This window comes from Ruditapes philippinarum, unplaced genomic scaffold, assembly GCF_026571515.1.
Source record: "Ruditapes philippinarum isolate M1 unplaced genomic scaffold, ASM2657151v2 ctg866_1_1_1_1, whole genome shotgun sequence".
Lineage (NCBI taxonomy): Eukaryota > Metazoa > Mollusca > Bivalvia > Venerida > Veneridae > Ruditapes > Ruditapes philippinarum.
Window position 1 is genome coordinate 36,882 of NW_026855260.1, and position 6,265 is coordinate 43,146.

Sequence of the window (6,265 nt, forward strand, 5' to 3'; positions counted from 1 at the left end):
CATTATCAGACACAATTATCCTGTATTTAATTCAAAAATAATTCATAATAGCATTTATTAAACAAATAAATAGCACCAGTTATGTAAATTAAGCACAAGGTTAAAGCAGAATTCGTCACCAAATGAACGTAACTTAATTATTATATGGTATTTAGGAATCAAACTGAAAACAAACTTAAGTACCAAAACTTCAAGAATTAAATCAACTCAAAATTAAATACTAGACATTGATTTATACTTAAAATTACTTGAAAGTCTTTGTATGAGTTTGTATTGTTATTACTATTTTGTATAGGAAACTTCCAACAAAGGTTCACACACTTCACTAGAAAGATTATTCAATTAGTTATATCACTTTTACTTTAATTGAAATAGTATAAAAATATAAAAATTTAAAAAAAAATTACATTATACTATTAACTTTGTAATATGAGCCTTTTTTGTATGGCAAAAACAACTATATCTATTGTCTTTTGTCAGTTACCTGATAAAATAATAGTAAAATATGTTAAAACAATAAACATACTCAATCACTATTGAATGTTTTTAATATTTTCTAAATAAATAATTGTTAAAATTTTTTTTAAAAAAAATGCAGGTGAAGCGTCTCAATCAAATGAGGGTTGAACTGTCTGAGGGGTGAAGTGTCTGCAAAAAAGGGCCTAGGGTGAAGTGTCTGGGGGGTGAAGTGTCTGTAAACCGATATTACCACCCGGTGGAAAATTTTGACACCGAGAACGGACACACCCATAATTTTCGTACTCTGATGTTGCATTCTTGTCTATATTAATGATCAACATTATTTTTTGTCCATATTATTAAACATTAACCTATTTAATGATCAACATTATTTTTTCAACCAAAAACAAGGCATTTCACTACATCACCGATAGCTCCGCCCTTTCGCTCTACAAGATGTCTACACCTTGTCAAGTTTCTAACATATCACATTTAGATAAGCTAAATAAATGGCCCTATCAACAAATAATCAGCCACATTTTTTCCTGAAATGTCACAGAATTTATACCTCATGTCTCTATAGAATATCTGTGGAAAAAAACAGCGAGAAAAATGATGCAATTAGGTAAAATCAATGGAGTTAATGAAATGTGTACATCCTTTATAAATAAATGGAAAATGTGAGAAAATACATTAGATTAATAATTTATACAAATTCGTTGTTAGCTTTAAGTTATTCACTAATATTTAAAATCCCTATTGATTTGCTCATTTGAAAAACAGTTTTTCTGTGTGTCAATCTAGGTTTACAGGTGGAAGGGGTCCATTTACAATGAGTTTTCCAGCCAAATTATGTAATCATTGTATTCTTAATATCAAATATTGTTTATGCAGTTCATTCCTATCAGCTGAAAGAAAATTATGTTTTGGTTACTTTTTCTAGAAAAAAAGAAGTTTAAAACAGTCAGCAATTTATAGCAGACATTTTTCTTAGAGTTAAAAGGATATAAAAATGTTACTATGTAATCATTTGTCTCTGCGTGCCCAACATGTATTATCTACATGTATGTAATAAATCAATTGATTGTATCCTCACATATAGAAACACCTAACCTCGACTATTTTTTTTTATAATGGCAAAATTAACAAAAATAATTGTTCGCCTGCCTTTTGACTTATAAATAATTAATATAATCCTTTTCTTTTTTTCCTTTAATTATCCAAAATAATATAGATCTATGTATAATAAACAAACAAAAATTGTGGGTTAACTTTTATCTGAAACTTCGAACATTTTTCTAAATATTTTAACTGAAAACTTTTGTGTTGCTATAATTTAAAGTTAAGTGGCACTAACAGATTTATCCTCTGCAGTCTAATTGGCACCCTACATTGAAACCCTCGTAGGCTGGGTGGGAGTATAATTTCTTTTCTTTAATCAGGGACATCAAGTATCGTCCTGGTAATGAAAATGTACAGTCTGACCTAGTTGTTAAATCAACAATCCATTATTCAAATACCCAGCATGATCCAAAGTAGATCTGTGGCCCCCATTTTTATCTCTTATATAATATAAGTTGGTATCAATACAAATGTATTATTCGAAATGCATTATCTGAATACCACCTATTTTTTAAAATAAAATTTCAATCCTGATTATACAATTATGACAGAATTTCACAACCTTAGTCTATCCAAAGCAGAGCTGCATTAATGGTAATGGTACTGCATTATATAGGTACTGCAGTGATTTTGCAAGTACAGTGGTACTCAGATACTGAATTACAGTCACAAAATGTTGCTACTACTGGTACTCTGGTTCTGCATTACTGTCTCAAAAAGTGGTACTGCTACTGCATTAAAAGGCAGTATTTTGGTTTTGACAAAAATGTCATCAGTTGTTTTCTTTGTGTTTACTTGTAAAAAAGCATGATAAACACTAATTGAATGCTTCTTTTCTGACTAATACTACATGAAAGATGATTGCATTGTATTTATACAGTTGACAGGTTACTAAACAAAAAGATATGACATGAATATATGTTGTAAATATTGTTTGTAAAAAAGTATGTTAAATCATTAAAGTTGTAAAAACGTAAACTTTAAACTATATATGTTCCATTTATTTTGCTGAATAATGGTTGCATTTTTTTTTATTTGAAGTGTATACATATGAAATGGAAATAATTGTTTTTAAAAAAACATATCATTATTTAAAATATTATGCAAATATACATAATACGTTAATTTTGTTTGACAGTTTGTATTTATTCAAACTAATAATGATGAATATATAAAAGTACTGGTACTGGTACTTTAATTTTACAGTACTACACCCTTAAAGTACTGATGCAGCTCTGAACCGAAGCCAGACTAATTGCCGCTGATCTACTCACTGATTGTCAAAACTTGTGAAAATTTTCGAACAACCATGCGTGTATTATAAATAAATTAGACAATCTTGATAATTACACCTGTTTCTAAATTAACTTTAATTACCGAAAATTATTTGTATGCAAGTGATTTCTCTTTTAAAGTTTAAAGTTATCAATTTAATAATCTTAATTAAAAGAAGAAAACAATTTAAAGAAACAGATAAATAAGCAAACACCACCATATTATATTTGTTAATTTGTATATTGATACTGAAATATTCCTTTTCTATTTCAAATTGGTGCATTATGTCCATGACAAAATATCCTTATTGTGAATATGTACCTTGTTTTTGCACCATATCAATTTGTTACTGTTAACGCTTGAAGATGACAGCGATAATTTTTGTGTATATGTTGCATGTATGATACATCATTAATTATGTGGAACAAAATGCAAGTATTTATGTCTTCAGTACCAATACAATTTTATTTTTTATGCATCATATTTGTTGTTTATTTAATTTTCTCAATTGATTATTATTGATAACAAGTGTGTTGTAAACAGCTAGTACTTTGGCTATTAATTTGGCGTATTTGTCAAAGATGAATAGTTGTCGTCTATCACTATATTTCGGATTTTGATTATTCAAACTCATTGATTATTCAAAGTAAATTTTCAGTTCCTAGCAATTTGAATAATGGAGATTTGACTGTATATTATAAAACACAAAAGTCCAGTGTTGATCTTAATTAATTTATTATCAGTACTGTAATTGTAAACTTCTCAACTATGAATAATGATAATATAGACAAGCCACAGCAATTTGCACCTGAATTTGCCTAAGTTAATTTTAATGTCCCCCTTTGAAGAAGAGGGGTATATATTGTTTTGTTAATGTCGGTCAGATGGTCGGTAGGTCTGTCTGTCAATCAGTAGACCACATGGTTTCGGCTGATTATCTTAAAAACAATTTATCGCAAAGCCTTCATAGTTCACATAGTGATTGGTCATAACTAGTAGGTGACTCTATTGATTTTGGGGTCACTTGGTCATAGGGAACGGGGAATGTGAATGTTAATAATATGGTTTCCACTCATTATCTTGAATTTAATTTATCACAAATCTTCATATTTCACATAGTGAATGGTCATAACTAGTATAAATTATGCATTCTAATGATTTTTGGGTCACCAGATCAAAGGTCAAGGTTACTGGGGTCATAAATGTCAGAATGGTTTCCGCTTATTATCTTGTAAATTATCACAATGTCTTCATATTTCACATATTGATTGGTTATAACTAAAAGATGTCCCCTATTGATATTGGGATCACTAGTTCAAAGGTCAAGGTCACAGGGGCCTTAAAGGTAAATATGGTTTCCACTTTTTACCTCGAAAACTTTTTATCACAAAGTCTTCATATTTCACATTTTTATTAGTCATGATGGGGTTACTAGTTCTAAGGTCAAGATTTTTATACACTGAAGTGTATCATATTTCAATGTACAGTTTGTAAACCTGTTGCTGGGAGTGTAAAATTTATTCTACATGTTTAAATGTCAGATGTTTATGCTAGCAAATATGCGTGTTTAGAGAGAGATTTTACATCAGTTAATTAGGTGAGACACGCTGATAGTGTGTATTTTTTATTAGGAAGAGAATTGTTTTGAAGAGAAATTTGTTGTTTTGAAGTCAGTTTTGTTGGTTTGTTGAAGTGGTTGAATATAATTGTGGTGATCTTAATTGATCAGGGTTTATTGGTTGTAATTTGTTGTTTTGGTTGTTGAGTTATATCTGTTTGTGAAGATATAATTGGTTGATATTGGTTGAATGTTTGTCTGGTCAAGATTATATTAGTTGCTGCTTTGTTTTGAGGATATATGTAAATATTGGGTGCTTTAGTTTAAGTTGTTTTCTGATGCTGATTAGATTGTGTGAAGTTAATATTGTTGTATGAATGTTTGTGGTTAAGTATACTGTATCATAGAGTTGTAAAAATATTCATTTTTTGTGTTCTTCATTTTGTGGTGATTTTATTGTTGTTTGATCATAAGTTGTTTAGAGCTTGGGCTCGCCAGGTGTCTTGTTTCGTATAAAAGACATATACGTGAAAAGATATTTCATATAAGTGGCTGATAAATGATGTGTGTTTGTTTTGGGTGTAAATAATGATCAGAGTTCTTTGTTTTGGGTGTAAATAATAATCAGAGTTTGTTGTTTACATGTATATATTGATTTGAGATAGAAAAGGATAAAAATACCTAAAAAAAGATAGTGTTAACTAAACAATTACATGCTAGTTTTCCAACTGAGAATATTTCACTTTTATGTCAGGCGGTGCTGCCCAGCCCCCATATCTTGGAAATTGGTTCCAGTATTTATTACTGAATCTTTCCTTAGATTAAATAACATCAAGGCTGACATTTCTCCTGACACACACATTGAATGGTAATATAACTTAAAGTACGTAGGTCATTATTTTCTTTTTTCCATAACTGAACACTTTCATGTACCCATTATTGGCAAGTTTCTATAACAAAATTACCAATAATGTGAGTCAAGAGCTAGAAAGGGGGGCATATGTGTGGTTCAACATTTTTTGTTCTTTTTTATTTTCAAAGTACTTGGTATTATATATGTCCGAGTTAATCATAAGACTTGATGTAATACTTCTTCATAATTAGTAAAATATCACAATATGTAAACCAGTCTACTTCCTGTACTTGCCAGAAAGATAAAATTTAAAATATATAGGCTCCCAAGAAGGGTACAGTGATAGTATTAAGTAGCATGTGCTTGGTACTTAAAAGACAGGGTACATATTGAATATAGTACCAGCTTGCAAGACAGGGTACAGTGATTTTGTTTATAAGACTCATTTAAATATGTGAATCAACAATATAAATTGAGAGAATGACATGTCATAGTAATTACGCCTTAAGTTATTATGAGCATAAATGCTATAAGATAATTAATTTAATCATGTATGGCTTGTTAGATAAAAATACCTAGGAAGTTAATTGATAATCTGCTTTAATCAAGCTATAGATTATTAAAATTAAATGTTATAATATTTAGTTAAGACCTCTATGACATGTTTATATTAGATCTAGAGATGTAAAATTATAATCAGTTGTGAAACTAAAAGTTATTTATATCAAAATATTTATTTAACATGAATTCATTGTCTATTCTAGAAATTCAAAAATATGGGTGATTTTCCACCCTCTTTAAAAAACATTATTTAACAAGGTTTATTTTCAAAAACAAGAGGTGCCAATTTCAAGTGTAATTGTGTAAAATTTAATGTTGATATCAAGCCAGGACTTTGTCTTTTCATTTTCTTTCTAAAAAGAAAAATAAAGATTAGGCAATATTTTTTCTTGTAGAAACAGATCAGCAAGTCTCATTTTCAGGTATATTAATTTCGG